We start from the raw sequence: 10,550 nt of genomic DNA, 5'->3' as shown, positions 1-10,550 counted from the left end.
GCAGGAGCAGCAGGCAGAGGGAGAAGCAGGCTCCCCGCTGAGCAAGGAGCCCGATGAGGGACTTGATCCCAGGACGCCGGGGATCATGACCTGAGCCGAAGGCAGACATCCAGCTGACTGAGCCCCCCAGGCGCCCCTCTTGATTCTGTCCTAAACATAATCCTCATCGCTGTAAATGGCACTTCCCTTCACTTAGCTGCCTCAACGAAAACCCAGAAACTTTTGGCTCAAGCTAAACACCCCATATTCAATCCACTAGCAATTCTTATCTGCTCTACTTTCAACACATTTCCTGCATCTGAGCCCTTCTTAGATTCCCAATCACTGCCCTCTCTTTGGCTCCGTGTCCACCTTTACCCCCACTATAATGTACTCTGCATTCAACAGGAAGATGGATCCTATTAGAATATAAATCTGATCATTTCAACTCTTTTGTTCAAAGTCTTAAAATGACTTCCCACCATATTTAGAATAAAATCCAAAGCTCTGATTGGGCCCTGGCGGTTCTTACACCACATCTCCCACCACACTCTTCCTCATCCATTCTGTTCCATACACATTGGTCTCCTTATTTTCCTCAAATACGATGAGCACACTGTCACCTCAAGGCTGTTTATTCTGCCAGAGTGTTCTTTCTTCAGATATGCTCCTGATTTGTTCCTTCACTTCATTTAGGTTTTTAATTAAAAAATACCAGAAAGATCTTCCCTGGCCAACCCAAAAAAATAGCAGCCCTACAGCCGCCATACCCTTCACCATGTTCTACTCCTTTACTTCGCTTTCTTTCTCTTCATAGCATTTATCACTATCTGTCACCATATTATCTACATATTTGTTTATGTGTTAATTGTCTGCTGTCCCTCAGCACACTCTAGGCCCAGAAGGACAGGCTCTCTCAACACCCCGTCACCATCTAACCTTTGTTCATAGCTGTACATCTAGTATCTAGAACAATGCCTGGCATATATGTAAATTAATTGATGACTAAAATAGGCACTGGATTCAAAAAAGCTTTTTGAATTTTTTATCACTGCAACCTATGGCCCTAGAGCCCACTCTTCCTGAGCACAGAGGAGGGAAGATAAAATCATAAGCAGCTCAATTCTAGGCATTTGGGAATCTTGGTGCAGAAAAAAATGAGAGAAATAGAAAGGTCTTTGTACCGTATACCCTTGGAAGGTCTTTTCTTCCCCACCTCAGCCACTTGACCCAAGGTTAGATCACTCCCATTCCCCTGCAGGGAAAATAAACCCTTGCTCATAGTCATAGCTGCTACTATCTTAAGCCCTTAAGTGCCCGGGAAAGGAGGAGACTGAAAACAGAAAGAAGCTTGACAGCTAGATGGGAAGACAAGACTTACAAGATGAGACTACATGTGTCCAGCATGGCGTGTGGCGGGTGCGATCCAGGTTATTGAGTTCAGTCTAGAGCACAGGCTGTCGGGTGAGAGAGCCTTGAGTTCAACTCCAGCTCTACCACTAGCAGTTCAATCTTAAGCAACTTACTGAGCCTTTTAGCCTCAATCTCCTCATCACAAAATGGGAAGAATACCGGTGATCTCAGAGTGCTTCGATCATTTAATATTATTATGTATGTAAAATGCTTAGCACCATGCCTGGCACACAGGGAGCCCTCAGTGAACAGAAGGCACTATCATTACTATCTAAGAGTCTGAGAGGAAGGAAAACTAGTGACACCAACGGCAACTATCAGTTCTACAGAAATAACAGAATAATTTAATAGGACTGGCTTACATTTTATACTCAATTAAGATATAAGACAGCATGGATTATGCATAACACTTAGGATGCTCAAAATTAATTTTGTTTCCTATGGTTAACACAAAATTCACAAAAACCTATAAAAGAAGACGATGTGGTTTATAGGATTAAGCCCACGGTTTGGAGTCAGGCCTGAGTTTGAATGCTGACTCTGCAGCTTGCTCGCTATTGGACGAGGAGAGGTTATTTCACCCCACTGGCCCCAGTTTCTTGTCACACAGGCACCACAACATAATACTGTCCGTCAATGGGGCATAAGTCTGGTTTCTTGCGGTAAAGGGCTACGGTGGGAAGCCGAGGAGCCAAGGCTACAAAGATAAGTTGGGGCCAGATTGCAAACATGCCCTACCACACTAAATTGAGCACGGACAGGATTCGGAGAAAGCCACGGGTTTTTGTTTTTTTTCTAAAGCATTTAAATTACATAATCAAATCTCTGTTTTGGAAAAATAAGGCTAATGGCTGTGTTGGAGGCGAGCTCCGGGGCTGCAGTGAATGTGCGGGGGAGGTGGTGAGGACCGCTGCGCGGACACGGATGCAGGAGTTCAGCCGGAATTTTTCTTTTTTTTTTTAAGTAGAGTGGACACACAGCTAGAATATTAAAATAGTTGATAAAAGTAATGTGGCTCTAATTATTCCAACACTGAATGGATTTAAGTAATTGACGACCCAGATCCTCTCCCGGTGAGTGCTCTTTTCTGCTAAACGCTGAAACTGGACTTAACACGTTCTGAAACTTGAAAGTGGAGGGAACTTACAACTTGACTTTCACTTAGTCGTAAAAGACTTTCTTTTGAGACTGGGATTCACTTCACAAACTGCAAGCAATTGGAAGAGTGAACCTGAGCCGGAGGAAAAGGATTTTCTATGTCCTCCGAAGCTATAATGGAGACGCATTTTGATTTCTGCGAGGCTGGGCACAGGCTTGGCATTTCGCTCTCAGCCCCGGCCCATCCCTCACCACTAGCGCTGTCCGTCTTCCACGATCACGCCCCCTCGTCAAACTGCAGCAGCCACTTCTTTGGCTCAGTATGGAACTCTCTTATGCTGCAGACACTTAGGGATTTGGCAGTGCCGCACAAGGCATCATCTGCATAATTTTCAGAGGTTCTATGAGAATAGTTTCCTCCTTACTTCCTGTATCAAGCATTAACTATTTTCTGGGGCTGGTTCATTGCTCATTAAAAAAAAAAAAAGTAGATTCAAATTTGAGCACTGTCATTTTTTGAGGAGGTGATCTTAGGAAATTTACCTAATCCCCATGAATCTCAGTTCTTTATCTCTTAATTAGGCTTAACAATACCCTCCTCATAGAATGAGAATTAAATTGAATGAGATAAACTACTATCCTCTCCAGAACTGCCTCATACTGGTGCTCAGTCAGTATCAGTAGGTCTATTTGGTGTTGCTTATAAACTCATAAGGGTAAAGACTAGCTCACCAGCTTTTCACCATACAAAACATGTATGTGCCTGTCCCAAATCAACATTCTGGAATAATAATGAAGTCATCTATGTGGCTAGGGGAGGAAAAGCCTTATCAATCTTTATATCTATATCGTTAGAGTTAATAAATTCCATTCATATGCTTGAAAAGAATGTGTATTTTGCAGTTGTACATACCAAGTATTAAATATGTATATATTTATGTCAATACGTAAGTATGCCCCCCCAATATAGATGTAGTGAATTATATTATTTCTTTTTGGAGTCTCTCAATTTTTACTCTCTGTATTTTGAGACTGGGTCGTAGGTGCATATGAATTAAAAGCAATATCTGTTCGGTTAATTGAATGTCTCATCAGTATAAAGTATCTCTCTTTTTATCCATAGTACTGCTTTCTGACAAAAGTGTTTGGTCTGATGATTTTCTCTACACACATCAGCTATATTTTGGTTGGCGCTTGTAAGGTATGTATTTTCCTTTTAATTTCAACCTTTATCATTGTGTTTTAAATCTGTCTTCTCTTAACAATAGTTCGGTATTTTTAATCAGTCAATCCTTAACTTTTAACAGGAGATTTTAGTCCTTGTGCATTTGTGTAATTGCTACTATATTTGGAAATAAATCTAACCACCTTTGAAAGTATTTTCTAGGGTGCTGGGCTGGCTCAGTCGGTACAGCATGTGACTGGTGATCTCAGGGTCATGGGTTCGAGCCCTACGTTGGGCATAAACATTACTTTTTTCTTTTTTTAAGTGTTTTCCATTTGTCTGATCTGTTACATTTCTTTTTCTCTCTTTCAGATTTCTGATTTTTATGTATCAACTTCCCCCCTTTACCAGTTTAAAATTATACACTTTGTTTATATCCTTTTATTAATTTAAAATTACATTAGATATTTTTAATGTATCAGTTTGTTTTTGTTAATATAAGGAAGTTAGAGCACTTTATTTATTGTTTTTTGAAGATTTTATTTATTTAGGAAACAGAGGGGGGGAGAGAGAGCGAGCACGAATGGTGGGGAGGGGCAGAGGGAAAAGGAGAGGCAGACACCCTGCTAAGCAAGGAGTCCAATGTGGGGCTCGATCCCAGGACCCTGGGATCATGACCTGAGTCAAACGCAGATGCTTAACTGACTGAGCCTCCCAGACACCCCAGGAAGTTAGAGCACTTTACATGCATTTACTCTTTCTTGACATATGCTATTATTTTTGTGCACTTTAATTCTGTGTTTTAAAAAATCCACAGGACATTATTATTGTTTTACATAGTCGATATTCATTAGATTTGCCCACAGTTCCCACTTTCTTTGCTCTTAATTCTTTCTTGTATTTGAAACTTTCCATATGGGATCATTTCCCTCCTTCCTGAATTATATGCTTTGAAATTTCCTTCACTGTAGATTTGCTAGGAGCAAATAAATGAGCTCCAGTGTGTCTGAAATGTCTTTATTTTATCTTCTAGAGAACTCAAGGTTGGTAGTTATTTTCCTTCGGCATACGCAGGATAATACTCCACTGCCTTCTGCTTCCCATTTCTACTAGTGAAAAGTCAGCTGTCTGTATATTGTTGCTCCTTTAAAAGGAATTTATCTTTTTCTCTGCTTTTAATATTTGTTCTTTGTCATTGGTTTTAAGAAGTGTTATTTTAATGTGCTTAGGTATGGCTTTCTTTTCATTTATCACGCTTTCAGTTCATAAGACTTCTTAAAATTAGTGCTTTGAAGCCTTTTGTCAGTTTGGAAATTCCTCAGCAGTTAACTCTTCAAATAATTGCTTCATTTCGTTCTTTCTTCTCCTTCTAGAACTCTGACTAAAACTACGTTAGACATCCTCAACATGTCTCCTCTGTCTTTTACCCTCTCATATATACCCTCCCCCCCCCACCTTTTTTTTCCTTTTGCCTCTCCATGCTGCATTCTGGAACATTTCTCTTGATATATCTTCACGTTCACTAAGTCTTAAAGTATAGCTAATCGATACTTACGATCTTGCTGGATTTTCAATTTTTATAAATGTCATTTATAGATTTATTTACTATATATATACATTTATAAAACTTTATTTATAAATTTTACTTAAAATAAAACGACAATATTTAAAATATTCTGAATCACAATAAAATTCTATTCGGTTCTTTTTTGAAACTCAGACTTGCTGTGTTACCTTTTGTGGTTTCCCGTTCTCTGCAGATATTGTTAAGCTGGCCTTTTACATCTTTAAACATAGTCATAATTATTTTTTAGTCTTGTTTTAGAGCCCACACCTCATAATTCCAGTATTTAAAGGCTTCCTGAGTCTGTTTTCTGTCGTTTGCTGTCTATGCTTATTCTTACTCATTTAATCTAGCTCCTTGTGATCTGATTCTCTTTGAAAATCTAAATACTGTGTGTGGAAAATTACTTAGAGGAATGATTTAGGCCTATGATGAAGGTATCTTATTGAAGAGAGGACTTGTGTTCTTTGCTTCTGCCAAGCACCTGGAGGTACCACCAATCCAGAATTATTGGAACCTAAGTTCAAGTTCTGAGATTCACTGGACCAGGCAATTTGAATACGATCAGTAAATACGCAAGGGCTTGGGGCTCCCAGTGTCTCGTGGGGCAGCGTCCATTAGACCTCTCATTGTGTGCAGGGCTTTGCTGTCTGTCCGCCTTGCAATGCTTATCAAGATGAAGATTCTGATTTTTACAAATTGGCAAATTCCTTCAGGGCAGAGTAGCTTCCATATTTCAACTCCCTTTTCCTGTCACCATTAGTCTGGTGATTCCGTACTACTTTTTCACATCTCTTCATGCTTTAAGAATATTTTTAAGACCCAGCTCTTTTAGTTAGTTTCACTGAGAGAATCAAGCTAATTTAGCCTAACGCTACCAGAACCATAAAGTCAGACTAGCATTTTAAACATTTTTGATAAATATTGAGAAACCGTCTTTCAGAAAGTTTGTGCCTATTTATACTTCTACCTACAGGTTTAAAAATGCCACTTTCCATTTTCCCTTGACTACGTTCTGTCACTTGTAAGAAAAGGTATTTGCCAGATAGGTAAGTGAACAATATGGCTTTGTTAAAATAAATGTGTACGGATTTAATTCCTAGTGAAGCTTAACATCTTATAATCTGTTTACTGAAATTTCATTTCTGTAATTTAACCTGTTCAAAATTCGTTTGTTATTTTTCTTAGATCCTTAGGCTCGCAGAAAGCTGGTACCCATCAGACGAGCTGTATCTGTTGTTAAAATATTAAAATACTGCCATATCAGTTAGCAAGTTGCCACTTTCTTTCCAAATGATCTCCTCTTGACTGCCCTGGTCACTCCAGCCTCTCCCAATCACCACCCACCTCCCCATTATCCATCAAGTCGAGAGTCTATATCTGAGGGGGCGCCTGGGTGGCACAGCGGTTAAGCGTCTGCCTTCGGCTCAGGGCGTGATCCCAGCGTTATGGGATCGAGCCCCACATCAGGCTCCTCCGCTGTGAGCCTGCTTCCTCCTCTCCCACTCCCCCTGCTTGTGTTCCCTCTCTCGCTGGCTGTCTCTATCTCTGTCGAATAAATAAATAAAATCTTTAAAAAAAAAAAAAAGAGTCTATATCTGACATACCAGCTTCTCAGGGCCCTGCTCTAGCCCTAGGGCCAAAGTCAGTTCTGATTGGTTAGTAGCCATTTAACAAATACTGTTAAATATTTTAATGTAACCCGTGCACATATATATTGAAAGTATTTTTCCCATTTGACAATACAACTTTAAAACACACATACTGGGGGTGGCCGGCTGGCTCACTTGGTAGAACGTATGACTCTTGATCTTGGGGTTGTGGGTTCGAGTCCCACGGTGAATGTAAAGATTACTTAAAAATAAAATCTTCAAAAAACAATAAAATAAAATAATAATAAAACATACCATACTGTATTCTTTTTTCCTTCCATATCCTTTTTCCATAGCTTTTCTTTATAATTAGTTGCTGCTTCCCTCAAAATTATTACCGTTCCTATAGCTATTTTCCTTTAAAATTCTTAGCTCTTAAAAATCCATAAAGGAATTTATTCACAAAACAACATAAGATTTTCATTGAATTTTACTGTGTTCTGGAAATCTATCAAACTTATGGTTACCCATTTTAATGCTTTTGACAGACACCACAAATTCCAATTTTGTAAATACCGGTAGAAGCCAAAATAAAGTAATAGTTCATTTTGGATAAGCAGGAAAGTATTTGGGGCTAATTTTTATTTGTGATATGCTACCTACTGAAGAAGGAGTAAACTAATTTTTGTGGACTAAATCATTTCATACTTGCCTACAATATTGATCTATGTTGATACCAGCTCTTTTACGGTCTCCTGCCAAATATATCACTTAGATACTATGATCTATATTTTATGATTACTGTGTTTTAAATCTGATAACCACAGCATTGCACTGTTATCCAGGCAACATCTTCCCAGCATTTCAATTACCTTAATCTCATGCAGACCCACATGAAAAGCTTTTACAAACATTTAGATATATTGTTTGTCCATGGAGTTTTCTTTATCCACCAACTTGTTGAGTAATTTTATAAGACCAAATAAATCAGATTTGCCTGGCATAATCTGTCTTCATAAACAAATGCTGTCCGCTGCCCATCACATTGTTATCTAAATTATTTCAGATCAATTTGGTTCGCTCTAACTTGGGCAATTGCATTCTGCCAGCCCCAAACTCCCTCTGTTTTTCAATTGGAGACATTATTCTTCCTTTCACTTAACAAAGTGTTCTGTAAAGCAGGCAGGCAAGGATCTGAACCAATAAAGCCTAGTTTCCTGAAGATTTGTGTCTGATAGGCTCACTGAAACTATGTATTATGCCCATGTCATAGCTTTAACTGGTGACATTACCTAAATCACTGTACTAGATGTCATAAGTAATATTTTGTGTTGCATCAATGGGAAATATAGCAAAACAAAGAATGCCCTCCTTTCATGTGTACTTACAGTACATAGACCACTAGATTCCCTGCTACATAACTAGATTTAGCTCAAATTGAGTTTTATATCAGAGGTTAATAATGAGATACAATGGATATGAGATGGTTTCATTGAAAAAGTTGTTATATGTTATACAAAGGCAGAATGATCATTGTGCTTTCTTGAAGAAAAATGATTATTCTATATTTCAAGGTAAAGGAACAAACTATCCATTATTTACTATGCCGTTGTGTAAAACATAAATTGGCTCATGCTCTTCCTCTTTCTCACATTTATATGATGTCCTTTGAAATCTGTAGCTCATCTCCGTTAAGTGACATTTGCCTAAAACTGTATGTTAATTTGGGAGCAATCAAAAGAAGCACTGGGCTAGCTAGCATACTTAATGGGCTTGCAAAGCAGTTTTCCAGAAAGAGGAGAGATGAAAACATTTTACTTCCCTTTGGGGTTCCTGTATCTTAATTTAATATCTCAAGTTTAGCTTGAACTGACATGTACAGTCTTTTGTTTAAAACCAACCAACCAACCAACCCAGATTCCAAAATTCAGTCATAACTCCCAGGGAATAATTAACCCATTGGAAGAGTGTAGGTACAGTTTTTTTCTTGGAAGCCATTTTGCTCGGTATTTATAGCACCAAATAGCCCACGAAACAGTAATTCAGAAGAAGCTACTACAAGGCAGCATAGATAAACAGAAAAATGGTCACTATTTACTCACTAAAAGTATCTCTTTTACTAATAGAGTATACTTAAAGTTTCACTATCCAATAATGAATTGATCAAAACCCAGGAGAAACATGTGTAAAGACTATTTATAACATGATATCATTATATTCTCTAATCTTCATTGCTCTTATTGGTAAATTAATATTATTTTTTTAACTTAATGACATGATGGCTCATGAGATCACTTATAATAACATCTTTCTTGGTTTTTTAAATTTTCTATTGCCTAAATATCAACCATGCTTGTTTAATGGAAAACATTAAAAACTGTGTGTGTGTGTGTGCAAGTGTGTGCACATGCGTATGCACACACGTGTGTGCATGCGTGCGTGTGTGTGTTGGAAGTGATTATTAAAGACAGTATTATTGTGAGAGAATAAGATAGACTCTCGAGTTGGCTGCATTTCCCTCCCTTCCTTGATATCCCTCTAGGGAACTTACATAGAGATAATTAGAACATTGGCTTGGCTGCTGTTGTCTAACAGAGTTGTCTGTCATTAATAAAACCTTTACCTAACTTGGTACATTGCAACTACCGTGCTTATATGTAAGGAGTGTTATGTTTTCCAATAAAACAGATTTCCCCAAAGGCTTACTTGTTGTTAATGTTTTGCCCGGGAGGGGAGGTTGTTAAGAGAGGGTGGAAATGCAGAGACTGAACCCAGAGAACGTTAACATTTGCACCTAAGATCCCTCATCTGGGCTATCTACATAGTAAATTATTTGACTGTCTTTTCAATTCTCCCAAGGATGGTACATAACTAATGCCATTCTGGATGCGTAGGACAAAAGTTCATTTGTTACGTACAATGGATGCCTTGGGGCATTGGGGCTTAATTCTCCCCTAAACCGGTTAAGAAAGACTTACAGCTATATTTACATATAATTCCTTAACTAGTACATTGTAACTTGGAAATAAAGCTGAAACTCCGACATCAGTAGCTTTAATAATTTCAAATCTATTATGAATAAAGAGATTGATTTGCTCCCCAAAAATGTTCATTGTGATTAAATCTTTGTAACTAGCTTAACAATGAAAGCAACATTGTCACCTCAAATCTTTTCCGGAATAAGAAATAGCGGTGCTAGTTGATTTTAAAAAGAGCCACCTCGTGTATTCATTAGCACTAACTGCTTGAAAAGTCCTAGCTTGGTGTTAAGATCAATAGGTGTGATTCCTTGTTTGGTCAGAAACTTATTGAAAGACAACCTCACTTTCTAAATGTTTTGACTTTAAACACCCCACTGAAAAATATAAAAACAAATAACTATAAGCACCCCTTTCCTCACAGGAATTTTGAGAATCCATGTCTTTCCATAAAGGGAATCAATCTGTGTTTATCTTTTATAAATTTTTTCATAAAGAAGAAAGTAGGACTGCAGTATCTATTCTTACTGAGTCATGGCATCTGTCTTCCCTGGGCAGAACCCCTTAAAGAAAGTTCCAAAATGAAAGAGAACACAGGCAAGGAGGGGAAGGAAAAGACAATATTTGTATAACTAACAGAGTGGAAACGAAACATACTAGATATCCATTCGTGTATTTGAAGAGCCTACACCCATAAATATGTAATCTTTCAACTGCGAACATTTGTCTGGATTCACTCTGTAGCGATATGTGTAACGTAC

Source organism: Ursus arctos, unplaced genomic scaffold, assembly GCF_023065955.2.
Source record: "Ursus arctos isolate Adak ecotype North America unplaced genomic scaffold, UrsArc2.0 scaffold_37, whole genome shotgun sequence".
Lineage (NCBI taxonomy): Eukaryota > Metazoa > Chordata > Mammalia > Carnivora > Ursidae > Ursus > Ursus arctos.
This window is presented reverse-complemented; position numbering follows the sequence as displayed.